This window comes from Mus musculus, chromosome 16, assembly GCF_000001635.26.
Source record: "Mus musculus strain C57BL/6J chromosome 16, GRCm38.p6 C57BL/6J".
NCBI lineage: Eukaryota > Metazoa > Chordata > Mammalia > Rodentia > Muridae > Mus > Mus musculus.
This window is the reverse complement of record NC_000082.6, coordinates 57,675,545-57,691,586: the sequence shown is the minus strand read 5'-3', so window position 1 is coordinate 57,691,586 and position 16,042 is coordinate 57,675,545. Positions and strand designations below refer to the sequence as shown.

The 16,042-nt window shown below is 37.4% G+C and overlaps 1 protein-coding gene across 1 annotated transcript in view; it reads left to right on the top strand.

Moving 5' to 3' along the window:
• Positions 1–16,042, top strand: part of Col8a1 (collagen, type VIII, alpha 1) — a 130,482-nt gene that overhangs the window by 63,151 nt on the left and 51,289 nt on the right. Inside the window, exon 2 of the mRNA NM_007739.2 lies at positions 13,132–13,250. The gene's annotated coding sequence lies outside the window, so the exon portion shown is untranslated. The remainder of the gene's footprint in view (positions 1–13,131; positions 13,251–16,042) is intronic.

Sequence of the window (16,042 nt, the reverse complement as noted above, 5' to 3'; positions counted from 1 at the left end):
AGCTAAAGGGAGCTGCAACCCTATATGTGGAACAACATTATGAACTAACCAGTACCCCTGAGCTCTTGACTCTAGCTGCATATGTATCAAAAGATGGCCTAGTCGGCCATCACTGGAAAGAGAGGCCCATTGGACTTGCAAACTTTATATGCCCCAGTACAGGGGAACGCCAGGGCCAAAAAGTGGGAGTGGGTGGGTAGGGGAGTGGGGAGCGGAGGGTATGGGGGACTTTTGGGGTAGCACTGGAAATGTAAATGAGGAAAATACCTAATTAAAAACTATATATATATATATATATAAGAATCCTGTTCTGAATTTCTGTAGCTTGTGAAAGCTGCTCTATGAAGTACATCTTGACCAAGAACCAGGAGAGTTAAGCTGGAAATTATTACTTCTAAAAACGTATATTTTGTCTGAATGGTTAGAAACAAAGGGCAAATTAACTGACTATCTAAAGATAATACATGTATTCATCTGATCATCCTGACTAGAAATGGTACATGCGTGTTCTAAACTCCTTTACAAAAAGTCCTTATTCAACTATGAGCATTTCAGCTAATACTCTATGTTAACAATGCTGAACACAGACTGAAAATATAGCAGGTGACCTCCCTGTAGACCAGATGGCTTACAATAGTCCCAGAAGATCCATTAGTAAGTAGCATCAGGTACAACCGCAGTCAATCATCCGCATTTCTTTGCATGACATTTGAACCTAGGAAAAGAAGTATTTTTATAACCTCCTGGAGCTGAATGTTTGACCGTAGAGCTTGCTGTCTGTGCCCTTTTTTTCTGTCAGTCCTCATGACTACAAATGCTATTATTAGTCATAAGACTGTTCAGGCCCTTTTAAATTCCAGTCATGCTATTTGGCACTCTGACCTAAGCCTAACAGGAAATTTAAAATCCTAATTATTTCCAAGAAGTCTAATTCTTTAGCATTTTCTTTGAATTTTCCCACCTCTGTGTGTAACCCAGAACTATGGTAAATGTTAACAAGGTTGTGCCATCACGTCCCTCACAAGCAAGTGAGTGTATTTCCCAGAGGAAAGTGAGCAAGTCTGTGTACCATCTATCCTGGAACTAAATCACAATTGTTGTTGGTAGGATAAGTGGTCTTAACACAACTCTGTTTCATGTAGTAAATAGAAAATGTTTTTATTGAGTAAAGGCTAGACAACAAAAAAGGGAACCATGTGGCAGGTAAGGATATGTGGGAAGAAAGGCAATGAAACAAAATGTCAGGAGATGCAGTGGGTAATGAGGTGGCAGGATGGAGGGGAGATCAAGGGGAGAGGAGAGAATAAACCAGTACAGAATATTCATGAAAACCCTATGTGAAAGTCTAATGCTTTATAAGCTCAAAGGATAATTTTTAATTTTAAAAGGAAAATATTTTGTCTTGATTAAGTGATACCGTTCACAAATAAAATTCAGCACTTAGTAAGAATCACAGATTCTCTTCACTGACATCACTCATCCATGTAAAGGGAGCAGCTCTCTGAGCATCACTTGCCGTTTCTGCCAATGCTCACTCACTGGGTCCTCCAAGTTGACATTTGCTTTAAGCCAGATCAACTTTGGCATTTATGTGCATATATCTACATTGTTAGTCTTCGTCACTAGAATCATAAACACTTATTCTCAGAGACAGGCCTATCTTTGACAATTTGTGGCATAATCATCAGTAGGACCAAAATTATCCTTAAGCTTAGGGATACACATCTTATAGGTATACAGGGGTTGCTTAGAGAACATCCAGTTAAATCTGTTGTGTCACAGAATTTCTTTAAATTTTTTTAGATATATTTACATACACATACATTTTAATATAATATATACATAAATATATTACATGTGTACACATACATATATACTTATACATATATGTATATAATATATTATATACCATATACCATTATATATTACATGTAATATTATTTATACATACATACACACAAATATATGTGTGTATGTATGTATGGTGTAGTATAAGGGATGCACATGTCACGGTGCAGATGCCATGATGCATGTGTGAAGTCAAGGGACAACAGGTGGGAGTTAGTTCTCACTTTCTATCATGTGCATATGGGTTAAATTTTAGTCTTCAAATTTAGTGGAAAGTCCATTTACCCACTGAAATATATCACTGGCCTCTTGCTATTTTCCTAACACCATATATTATTGAACTAGCAGATACTTCTCTATAACCATTTTACACCCATGCCCCTGTTCCCTGAAATAATGACTCTGTGACTTCTCATATGTGACCGAAGAAGTGCCTAGGCTTTGGCTCATTTCTGTAGCTCGTAACTCATTTTTCCTCGCTTTAACTAGTCTGAGTCACGCCACATGGCTCATAGCCTCTCTTTCAATTTCATGTATTTGTCTTCCTCAGAGTTGGCGCATATCTTCCCCATGTCTGACTCTATCCCAGAAATCCTCTGTCTGAACTGGAACGTCCACCTATCTCTCTATCTCCTGCCTAAGCTAACAGGCCAACAGCATTTTATTGGCAGGTGATGCTTCCATGCATTGCACAAGAGATTTTTTTCTATACTTCTCTGCCACTATCATGGCAAAGGGAGCAACTTAATTGAGTATAGTTTGTATTGACTTCTAATGCTCAATGACAGGTAGAGAATTTTCAGGAGAGGAAAAGACAAGAAAGGCACAGACTCTTACACGTGCTGTTTCACAGGTCGATTTTATGACTCCCATGTGTTGTATCATCATGAGTAGTTTCTTACCTGAGCTCCCTGCTAACTTGGAATTTTCTTTGAGGTGATAAAGATCCATAAGGATTGTAATGAAGGCATAGTCTTCAAAAGGGAATTTCAAGGGAGCTATATTCATATACACATACAATTTGATTGATTTGATATCAATTAAAACCAAAATTAATGAAACAATCTAAGTTAAAACAGTCTTGCTGCCTCCCTGAGCCACGTGTGAATTGTTCCTTGTAGCAGAATGAGCTGCTTCTGTGTTTAGTGAGTGGAGAAAATGAATGAACAAGCCACGTGTCCAACACCTAAGGTCTGGCTAAAGTGTGACTAAGAATAGGCAAGTGGTATGATTGGAATCGAAACCAAAATGAAGGAGAATCCTTTAAGTCAAAAACTTTAAAGGATTGTAGAGAGTTTCTGAGAAACAAAAATGAATGGGAAGATCTGCGTATGAAGTTCCTAAGCCTGCATTTCTGGGACTTCTTGCTTTCTTGGTGATTACAGAGAGCATAGATGAATAAAAAGGGGAGGAACCCCATTGACTATCCAATACCAAATGGTATTGTATAAGCATATATAGAAGCAACCAAACTTAAATGAACTCAAACAGGTTGTATTGTGTATGTGTATACGGACTTGTAGCAATAATAATTAAAGAAAAAGAAGCCATGAACTTGAAAGAGGTTCCCAAGTTATAAGGGTAAAGGAGAAAACTGACACTTACTAGATCATTGCAAAAGAAAGATCAGCCCTCCAAAAAATAGCATTCAGTGACTGCTTTCAATTCCTTCAATATTGTATATGTATTGGGAAATAGAGGGAAATTTGTATGCCATCGTAGTCTCCAAAGATTGATTTTGTTAGTATGTACTTGAAAGACCCCAGGGCATGCAAGGCAGGAATTATTTCCATGTGGACAGAGGAGATTTGGTTTGCAGCCTTCTGTCCTCTTTGCCTAAAAGCTACTTGATCAAACAAACAAACAAAATAAAACAAAACCTACCTATATGGTATCAGTGACCTTGCAAAAACAATCAGGCAATATTTTTTTAAAAAATATATAGCACATGCAAAAAAACCCTGTAAATATACATACCATATGATCAAAACTATATACCTGAAAGATATATTAAAAGTATTTAAATATTCCTTAGTAGAGAAAATTAAGTTGTAATTTGGAGGTTGTTGCAGAAGAAATCAGCAATACGATGATAGTGAAGGTAAACCTAACGGTCGTTAGGGGACAATAACTTCTTTTTGCCCAAAATACTACTAAGAATGTGTTCACAGAATGACTGAGTAGTGAAGGTGTTTACAACTGTAAAATTGTTTGAACCATCATTTAATTTTGTAAGTATAAAAAAATACCTCTTTCGTCATTATGTTTAGAGATGAATTACTCAAATTGTTAAGAGCTAATACATGTGCATCCAGATCTTGAGACAGTCATCTCACCCCCATTCCAAAGGGGCATAAATTCCAGCATTCTTTAGTTTAATATGACCTAATCAACTAAAGCCTGGCAGGAATTAGAGAAATTGAATATCCTGACATGTCCATATTCATAGAATACAGCTCGTTAAATCAATAATGAAACAACAATTTTGAGGGCTCTTCAGCAGGTTATCTAATAGAATACATACATACATACATACATACATACATACATACATACATAATCCAGAGGCCAAAGTTGGGAAGAGCAAAGAAAGATTATAAATAGCTGACAGGTAAAACAGAGCCCACGCATGTCTGTGGGAGAGGCCAGAGCTGGTTTCACAGCTGTCTTTAGAGAAACCACTGGAGGTGGAGTGGGGAGTCATGGTGTCCTCTCTATGACAAAAGAAGAGGAAATAAATAGAAATTATAAATAAGGGAATTTAAGGTAGATGGAAAGATTTCACTGGCAGCAAAGGCTTTACTAACCCTGGAAAGGATTCCTGGGGAGGTTTTCAAATTCCCTATCTGGATGTATTTACAAGAAGAAAGATAGCCATCAGCCTTGGGTGGCTGAAGCAGAGACCTGCAGGAATTTGCTCCAAGCTGGGTCCATTTCTGTCAAACACAGTGAAGGCTGGAGACTGGAGTGGCATTGCCCCTGAGAACAACCTCACCCAGAGTAATCATTTCCTTGGAACATCAACTGTCATCTGCTCATTGGTTATAAGTGGAATGTACAATTATAATACGTTCTGGTTTTTATTTTCTTTTTTAGTCTGGTTTCCAGTGGAAAGAAAGAAGGCTTATGAAATCTCTCTGGCAAGCTGAACACTGCTTAATATACTTTCATTTTCCTTCTGCAGGCTGGTTACAGCCAAGTCCCTTAGAAAATAGAGGAGACCCAAAGTAGCAGTACATGAACCCTTCCACTGGGGAGTGGGAAGTTCTCTGTCCTCTGCTCCAGAGGGAAACTTCTATTCCTCCCCATCAGCCTTTCCTTTCTTACCACCACAAAGACTACACCAAGCTTTGTGCAGGCTGAGAATTTCACTAGCTTCAGTTCCAGCCTACAAACAGCACAGCACCGGCACTAGCACTTTGTAGCCAATCCTCTAATTGATTCTGTTTCTTTGTTTACACAGCTGCACACCTGTTTGCCTAGTCTTCGCTACAACAATTGTCTGGTTTTTATTGTGAGCTCCTGGGGCAAGGTGTACAGCCTGTTACATTTACTTTACAGGACACTACGTACACATGTGCAGGTGTGACTGTGTTTGGCAAAAAATAAAAAATAAAAAGTTCCTGGTATGAGTGGATGCTCAAAAAAAAAAAAAAAAGGATTATTGTGCAATTCATCAACGTTGTAAAGAATGAACTCTGGGTGAGGAAGAGTCTAATCCCCTGGCTCTCCTATGTGTGGTACAACAAAGCCATAATCACTGTCAGGGATCAAAGAGCAATGAACAGTGTAAGCAGGGTCCAGCCAACCACTGGGAAGGCTAATAAATCAGGTTAGAAATTGAGAATGATAAAACAAACAGGGTAGCATTTATTTAACAGTTTGCCCCAAGTGTGTCTTTCCCATCTTTGTGTGTAGGCGCCATCTTTCTGGGATTCACAGTTCACAGCACTAGCAGTCATTATCCACTATCACATGGGGATGTTGCATTTCATGTGCCCCAATGAAGACAATACGTTCATAGCATCCTGGATGTCCTATTTCTTTGGTTATTTTTACCATAATTAGTATTTTTACCTTCCCACCAATTCCTGTTAAAAAAAAAAAAACTACCCTCCAATCTCCCCCTTTTATCTATCGGTCATCCTCACTGACCCAAAAAGACAGAGATGAGTCGATCTACACTGCCTGTTGGTTTAAAAATTCCATTTTCTCCTTAGGGATCTTCAAAGTTGTGTTTTTCCAAAGGACAAAAATGACTAATAGAAACCTATCCCTCAGGATAAGCACAAGAAATGACATTTTACATAATCTAAGAAATATTTTCTAGGCACTAGCTATGAAACAAATCACAGCTTCTGTCTTTAAAATGCAGAGTATCAAAGGCTAGCGAGATGATTCTTTGATAAAAGTATGTTCTGCCCTTCCAAAGCATCAGGGTCCAGCTTCCAGCTCCCGCTTTGGGAGTTCACAACCACCTATAACTCCAGTGTTAGGAATAACTAACACTCACACACATAACCCATACATAGTAGACACACATGGATAGATACATACTCATGCATACACATACACATATTTATGCACGTACACATATCTGTAATGTATAAACACAGACACACACATGTGTTTGTACACATGTGCACACACATGCATAGATATTTATATATACATATTCATAATTAAAGTATTTAAAAAGTAAATCTTAAAAGGTATGTACATGCTTTAAGATCTTAAAAATATTTTAAATGATCTTAAATGTAAGAATGCTGCTATATTGTAGGAGTGTAATGAAGACTGAATCATACATATTTAAAGTATATTTATTGGACACAAGATATCCTAATAAATAGTAGCTCTTATTAGTATTGCTTAGTACAATTTCATTTATTACTAATTTTTAGGAAAAATTAGATTATTGTCAATTTGGTTTAATTGTCGAGGGGAAGAAAGAATTATCACATTCAAAAAGGAAGAAACAAAAAAACTATTGTCAAGAATACTGAAGTCAGGATGACCACACAAACTTGGACCTCAACCATGCTTTGATGTCTGGAGTCTGGTTCTCATCCTGTTCTTCCTAGGATGTTTCAAAGTCTTGATCACGTCCCAAGATCACAGAAAATATTTTTCTCTCCTTCATGCTTCTTCCAACCCTGGTCTTATTCATGGTTATTTCACAGAACAAGTAACAAGATAAACTTGACGTTTTTCACATATGTTTTGAAGGCACAAGGATCAATTAGACAGGAATATGCCAACCTTTAACTTTGAAAACAAATTGCTTAGTAGGAAAAAATATTATTGTAGGAAAAAAATATCATACTTAAGGAGCTGATTACCAGATCAATTCTTGCCTTAGCTGGTCATAATGTAAGTAATGAGATGATATCAATGCAAAAGTAATGCAACACAACTACCTCAAGCAAAAAAAAAAATCTACGTAGTTTTTATATTTTGGTTCAGCTTAATGTCTGTTCTATACTGCCAAATGTCTAGAGCAGTAAAAGAAGACTTCATACGTGGTTCTCCTTGGCTATTTACAATTGAAAACATATAATATTTGTTTTTCCATCTGTTACTGGATGGCCTCTGGCTTATCTGAGCCATCATTATACTCTACTATTATAGCCTACTTGAAGATTCATACCATTGTTTGCCTTACTGAAAAAGAAAGCAAGTACCTTCCTTATCTCCTCAGTAAAGATGAGATGCTCGTGGGAAATAATATATGGCAAGGATGATTGACAGCTGCACCTACGGTAAAAAATCTGAGAGACTATCAGACATCACCTCTTGAACTGTTGTGAGGGCCAATTTTAAATCCCAACCACATAAGCTTCTCTCTTCTAACCTTCTAAAGTAAAGTCCCATTTCTCAAGTATATCCACCTTTTGTGTAGTTGATTCCACATTCCTCTTGTCCTCATTCCAAATTAATACAACCCAAACATTTCATATAAACCTTAGAGATGTGGGTATTTTCAGGTTGTACCAGAGCAGTAAGTGTTGCCTACCTTGAACCTTATAAGTGGAGTCATGAGACAATTGATTCATTTTATAAGCAAAAGGAAATGAGTGTCCCACTAATCACACTTAAAAGAAAACCAGGGATTTGGCAGTCCAGATGCTAAGTGGTGGCTTAACATGACCTTAGAAATGTCTTTCTTTTTTTAAATTTACCAAGACTTACTTGTCAGTTGAGGTTTTCTCTTGTTCCAGTAGAAAGGACTTTTGCAGAGTTTTGTCTAAGACTATGCAAACTTGAGTTTCTCTTAATTAAACTGAAAATGGGCTCTCTCTGCTTTCAAACATTACATGAAGCCATGGACCAAATCAATCGTTTTCTCGATAGAAAAGAAAGACTCACTTCCAGGGACTTCCAGGTGAATAACCCATTTTTTTTTCTGAGACCATATATTTCTAAACAACTCAAATGTGCAGTTGAAATACTGTATCTAACTGCAGTATTGATCAATGGGCCTTTGTCATGCTCTTGACAACAACATCTATCAGTAAGGTAATATTTAGTCTCCCTTAAAAAACTTCATATTTAGTGCCTTAGATGATGTTGATGGTATTAGACTGGGGAGTTTTGTTTTACTGATTCCTTGTTCACCAAATTTTTCCTTAGTAATGTGTAAATAATAGAATCTTTCATATCCCTGCCTTTATTCATTTTTTGCATAGTTGTTAGATTAATTGAGTATAGGCACATAACATATTTAGCAAGAAGCTGGCCCAAAGAGCACATTTATGTATTCTCTCTTTCTTCATAAACCATAAGAATATAATCAACCTGCTTTATGTTGGAAATTCAAAACTGGTTAGGACAGACCATATTGGTATATGTATTGAAACCTATATCTGGATACCTGAGATAACATGATACACTCTGAAATATTATGGCACATCTATAAATAGAAATTTGAAACAGCAATTCACATATTATATATACATAATCATGGGTTTTATAAAATTAAACCTCAGTACTCTAGAACTTTATAATCATACCTGGTTACTGAATCCGAACCCGCAAAGTTCTTACATCCCAGAGTGAATGGGACCACAGGAAACAGTTCTAACTCCACTTACCAAATGCAGTAAATACCCCCACTGTATTCTAGATCCTTGAATTAAGCCAGTCTCAAAAAATAAAAATAAAAAATAAAGTTAAAAAAGACTGTTTTCAACACTTAGAGTGATAAAAGAAAAGTCTCTTTACTAAGACGTGCTCCTTATCCAGTAAATAATCACATGTTCAATAGCAATAAAAATACTGCTGAGAGATAAACATTCTTCATTTCAAAGCAAGGAGCCTGTTGAATGGTGATACAGTTTCAAAAGTATGTGATTTGACAAGGGAGCTCTCATCATGCTCCTGAAAAAATTTTACGCTGCTGTGATTTTGTTTGTGGGTTTTTCTTTTCTTCCAAATTGAAGGAATGTGCTTAACTCTAATCAGAACCATCAAAGCCTTTTAAAATGCCCATAGAGTTTTAAATTTCTGGCTTAAAAAGAAAATAAAGTGTTTAAAATCTCAAGTGCTGATTTTCTTGCCCTGCTAAGTTCTGTATTTGAGAATTGCAAGATGTGTTTATTTATAAGGGGGCTAACAAGTGTTTATAAATACTTAACTATGTGCCAGATCTAGTTCTAGTTGCAGGGAAGGTTTAGTACAAAAGAGACAAGCTTCCTGCACCCAGGTCAGGAACTGGAGGTGGGTATGGTGGTCCATGTCAGTAGTCCCAGCACTTGAGATGTAGAGGAAGGAGAAATTCCAGTCATCCTCAGCTAGATGGACTTGAGGTTGGCCTGGGCTATCTGAAACTATGTCAAAGGAAAAAAAGAAAAAGAGAGAAAGAGGTTGGAGAAGGAAATGTAGACAGAGAGGGAACAGAAAGGAAAGTTACTGGAAGCGCAGAGAAGTTCATGATAAGGCCGGCTTTAAGTGAAGATGATACATGATGGAGGAAGAAAGTTCCAACTGCTACTGCAGAACTAAAGAGAGAATGAAGATGTGTGAAAATGAGTACCTTATTTTAGAGCAGAGCAAGAAAAGCCTCTCTGAGGAAGTGATGTTCAAACGGGGATTTAAAGGATTAAGGGTCCATCCATACAGTGGTCTCAGGGAAAGGAACGAAAGAAGGGCTGAACTTAGCTCACAGTGTAAGCTGCAAAGAAGACCACCATAAGGGTTCACTGTATGGTCTGAAAGTGGTCAGACTTCCTAGTCAGAAGTTCATAGCTCCAAAAGACAGTAGCCTAGCTCGAAAGTCAGCTCCTCTTTCTTCTACGAACCACCTTCAGAAGTTACGCCAAGTGTGCTGACACACTCCTGTAATGCTGACAGCTGAAAAGAGACAGGACGATTGGGAGTTCCGTGTCATCCTCAACTACATAACATGTTCCAGACAAGCCCAGACTACATGAGATGCTGTCTCAAAATAGTGATAAAGAGAATGACAGGAAGAAAAAAGAGAGGGAATAAGGATGAGAAAGCTGTACTATGTTTCTTCTACTGTGCTAGATTGGTCAAAGCCACCATAAGTGTTCCCAAATTCATAGGAAGGAACACAGAGAAAATAGGTGATAGATTTTGGTCATGTGAAAGACTTCCAGAGTATAACAGTTTCTCAAGGACTAAGTTTGCCTCCACTTCACCTTTTCATTTGCCCATAATGATTTTTATTTATAATATTTTTGTATCATTTTTCATTGTGGCTATTTCTAATGCCTTGCAATTCATTTGTAGAGAATAAGTATCTGTTTAAAATATATGTTTATAAAAACCAGAATGGGTCTGGAGAAATGGAGTTAGGAGTTAGAAGTACTTGCTGCTCTTGCAGAAGACCAAGATTCAGTTCTCAGTACCCACATTGAGTGATCTAGAACAAATACACTGTATCTCCAATTTGGGGAATTCAACGTCCTCATCTGGCTACCATGGGCACATGAACACACAATGTACATATCCATACACTCAGGCACATACACAATAAATAAATACATCTTAATCAAAGGGGTTATCAATTAACATATTTGAAAAGGCATCATGTTATTGTCTTCAGCTACTTTAGTACTGGACATTGTTATGACAGTCACTTCATTCTTATCTCTTTCATCCTAAAACTCTTGTCAATGAAAACTCATCTAATAAGTGCATGCTGGACCATACATTTAATCATATGACTTTTGTGTGGAGAAGAAAAAGAAGTTTGAGTATTTCTTGCTTAGAACTTTGCCTTGGTTCTAGCTAAGTCTTCCAAAATAAACTGAGATGTGATGAGTTTTAAATTGCCTGCGTAGGCAATACATCCACTCCCATCTCACAGTGTTTGAATCCTGAATACTTTAGTTTGTTTCACACTCAGAGACTTTAGGCCTCTTTTCAATAGTGTCATGAATGGCAAAGTAAAGATTAAAGTCAGCTTAGTTGCACTAGCTGCATTTTTAAGAGCCAAATACATAATAAGTGGATACTATATTTGAAAGCATAAAATATGAAACGACTGTGTCATTACAGAAAGTATTCGAGTACTATTCTAGAATGTGTCGCTCATTGAAAAACTGCAAACCGGATGCCCAATTCAGCACTGGATTCCTGACCAACAAAATCTGGCTTTCAGATCCTGATCTACATTCTGAAGCTGCTTCTGCTTAAATCTTTTTCCAAACAACAAATACAGGTGTCTCTTAGGCACATCTCTGTGAAACACAATAAAAACAAGTGAGATTGTCTGTTAGTCAAAGCAGTGAGATTCTGAAACTCGGCTTCAATGGGAAAGTCCCACATGGTTTGTGAATCGTGTAATGAGGGACAGTGTATGAGGTGTGTATCTCTGCTTGAGTTGTGTCAAAATTAGAAGAAAATCTAAACAGATAAAAGCCTATCACACCCCATCTAACAAGTAACTAAGAACAAATTCTAATTCAAGGTGTATGCAAATGAGGTGGGGAAAATGCATCTTTCAAAAGTTGACTTTTCTTAAAAGAGACTATGCTTTCTTTCCGAGGCATTACTTCCTCACACACTTGCTCTCTCCATAACAAATGTCCACATCCTTTCTAAACTATCTCTAATCTGTGTCACCAAGAATAGAATTAATGGCAATTGAATACATGATAATGAAAACAAGGACACATGATGGATGGTCTATTTGGACATACGTGTGTGTACATGTTAGTTTTGTATCACTGTAACCAATACTGTAAAAGAGGATGAGTTTTTCTGGCTTATGATTTAAGAGGTGCCAGGTTCTGTGCTCTTGACTGTTGTTTTGAGCCTGTTGTAGTATATTATGGGTTAGGGTTAGTGGAAGTGGAGGCTTGCTCACCTTGTGATAACTAAAAAACAAAACAGAGAGATCAGGGTCCCAACATTTCTTCAAAAGGACTCTCCTTTTTTTTTCCATTTTTATTAGGTATTTAGCTCATTTACATTTCCAATGCTATACCAAAAGTCCCCCATACCCACTCACCCCCACTCCCCTACCCACCCACTCCCCCTTTTTGGCCCTGGCGTTCCCCTGTACTGGGGCATATAAAGTTTGCGTGTCCAATGGGCCTCTCTTTCCAGTGATGGCCGACTAGGCCATCTTTTGATACATATGCAGCTAGAGTCAAGAGCTCAGGGGTACTGGTTAGTTCATAATGTTGTTCCACCTATAGGGTTGCAGATCCCTTTAGCTCCTTGGGTTCTTTCTCTAGCTCCTCCATTGGGAGCCCTGTGATCCATCCATTAGCTGACTGTGAGCATCCACTTCTGTGTTTGCTAGGCCCCGGCATAGTCTCACAAGAGACAGCTACATCTGGGTCCTTTCGATAAAATCTTGCTAGTGTATGCAATGGTGTCAGCGTTTGGATGCTGATTATGGGGTGGATCCCTGGATATGGCAGTCTCTATAAGGACTCTCCTAATGACCTAACTACCTCCCAGTAGGCCCCACCTCTTAAATGTTCCACTAACTACCAATGACAGCACAGACTAATGAGGCATTTAACAGATGGGTGTCTGGAGAGATTTCAAACCTAAGCTATAGCAATATACTATATACAAAAATTAATGTGTACTTGTTTAAATAAAAGCAAAACACATGTTCTCTCCCTCCCATTAATATATAAGAATCTCAATTAGATCTTAAATGTGCAACTAAATCTTGTATGTATTTATACAGTTCTACTATACAATTCCTTATACAATACAGAAAAAATAGTTTGATAATAATTCTTCATCTTACTTTGCACGCAATCGACTAAAAGCATCTTCATCTTTCCACTTCAGAAGCTGTTCTGTAAATCAAGTAAAACCTGTGAAGAGAGTGCACCCAGCCCCAGTGGTATTACAAGAAGAGTCAAGCAAGGACTTTGGTCCTCGATTCTACTGGCCAGCCAAGCCTAAATGTAAGTTTGAGGAGGGGAGAAAGAAGAGAGGGAGGAAGGGAGGGAGGGAGGATGGAAGAGAGGGAGGGTGGGAGAGCACCAGCCATGCATTGATCCACTGGTGAAGCAGATACTTGTAGCTGTGCAGTACATCAACAATTGGGCAGATCGGTACCCAGTCTTTCTTCAAGTGTGATTATCCTGTCTCCAATACTATCTACACTGCTGAAAAAGACTTGAAACTATCACTAATGTTGAATTAAAAAATAAACTTACAGTAAAATACAGAGTTGTGTGAGCCTAGCTGATTTTAAGTCCAGGCATGTTGAAATAGACTCTTAGAATAATCATTTCCATAGGACCTGAATAGGTATCCAAGTGTCCACCAGATGCTAGCAGCTAGATTGTACGGGGGAAAATTGCTAACTTAAGCTTCTTTTCATTATTCAGCACGGGATTTTAAGTAATAAAAGATCTGGAGATTTGTAAAATAAATAATTCCAGTGCAAATGGGAAAATTAAAATAATCTTATCATCTCTCAGACATGTCTATATGTGTTTTTCTACCATTATCATATTTCTCTTAATTGGGCCCATTTTTTCCAGCTGATATTTTATAGTTTGAAGTTATGAGCTATAATGAAGAAATTATTCATTTCAGATGATTGAAGTGATATGCACTGAATTTTCCCAAAGACAGGCTAGGATGTTTGAAACACAGCATTGATAGAGCAAATGTGGTTTTATTCACATGTGATATTCAATATATCCACAGTGAAAAGTAATAACAGCATGCCAGAATCTCTTTTCTTTTTTAATTGATGTCTCAGTAGAAGCAATAAAAATGCAAAGTACATCATTAACTTTTGAACTTTGACGGAAAAAAAAGTTCACAACATACCATCCATTTCTGACAAGTAGACATTATCTCATAGTACTCACACCATCCTGTGCTTATTACGGTTGCCTGGTTTTAAGTGTGACTTTTGGACACATGGCGTGAGAGTTCCTAATATATAATAGCACAATGACTTTTTACAGTGTGCTTTTATTTCATAATTGAAAGATTGATTGGTTAAGCTTCTTCAGTTTGTGTGTGTGTGGGGTGTGTGTGTGTGTGTGTGTGTGTGTGTGGTGTGTGGTGTGTGTGTGTGTGTGTGTGTGTGTGTGTATGTGTGTGTGTGTTTGGTGTTTTCCTCTGCTGGAGATACAGCATTGGAACGTAAACACACACATAGTACAGCATCCAGCCACATGACCATGTCCTGATTTAAATGCATCCATTCAGAGCACATGGAGGAATGCAAATACTTCAATATTACATTTTTAATGTAGTTACTGCCCATTCTTTGTACTGGGTCCCATCAAAGCCAGATGCTCCCCAAATAAAATGTTTATAATGCAAAGCTACTGAATAAAAAAAAATGTGTTTGTTTAAGCAGCAGAGTATAGGATTCAGGTTGATGGAAGGTGTGCAGAAACCAGTGAGGAGAGGCAAGGTTTGCATTGCATCTGCTCTTGAGGAACTAAATCCTGAGAAACTCTGCCGTTCTTACAGCCAACTTCAGACTCGGCTTCTGGATTTCTTGTAACAAACTCTTGCTGCCAAGGACATTGACGGGCTCACCCAGTAAAAAATTACAATAATAATGTTCAACTAAATCATAAAAAAATGCAGAAGGTGATTATTACAGGGCAAAGGAGGGGAACTGCTTGTAAAGTTGTGGTAGAAGGATCAAAAATATATTTTATTGGACTTTTAAAAAATTAAGTTCTTTGTTTTTAAACTAAGGTGCAAAGCAATAAAATGTAAAGGTGACTCAATAAACTGTTCCATTCAATAGTCAAGAGGAGGGATTCCGCAAGTCAAGTAAAAGTTATTGTTACTCAATATGGCCAATTGAGGCAAGCCTGAAGCTTTAATTGCCAGTTTCCTGATGAAAATTGCCAACGGAAAGTCATTTTAAAGAATGTTAATTGAAAGAAGTATAAAGAACTTTTTTTGCGTATATGTCTTTTTCTTTGTCAAAATGAATTGGGTTTATGTTTGCTTTCACACAGAACTAAAACTCAAAAGTGCTTTTAAGCATCTTTTTCAGTTCTGCAAAGATATTTGTTTGACACAATATAGAAATGACAAAAAAATACACAGAGTGTGGAAGGCGTACAGTTAGGGAAAGAGAAATAGATAGTGCTTTCCAAAATTACACAAGGGAGCTGTCTAAATTATTTTTAATTAACTAGAGCTACATTTCTGATCAATGTATTACCTTCCAAAGGGCAGATTACCTATGCATGTACCACAGACATCTGAGTACACACATTCCATACTTTCTTTGAGTGAGATAGTATATCTGCCAGTGAGAAAAATTAACAAAAACTAGCTCCTTTGGACCATTAAATAGCTAACATGCCTTACACCTGGTAAGCACCAAATAACATGGGTTGGACCTATAAATTCCCACTTTCTGTTTATCATTAGTGTGTCTCTTGGAGTCACACTATAAGTGGTGGTGTCTCACACATGAGAACTAATGAAGGACATCTGTAACCAAAAATATCCATGGAAAACTTGCAGCATTGATCCATATCTGTGTCATTAATCAAGTCCAGCACAGAAGGACTTTCTTGTGGTTGTGCTGTTTTAGAGATAGAGTTGAGAAATTACAGTTTAATTCAAACATTGTTTGAAACTTTGAATAACATGGGGTTTTATGTTATATGATGGCAGTAAAGTCCAGTCATTGATGGCTATAATTCTAAGTATATAAGGATATAAATACCCTTATATATACTTTAGCTGAAAAACATTA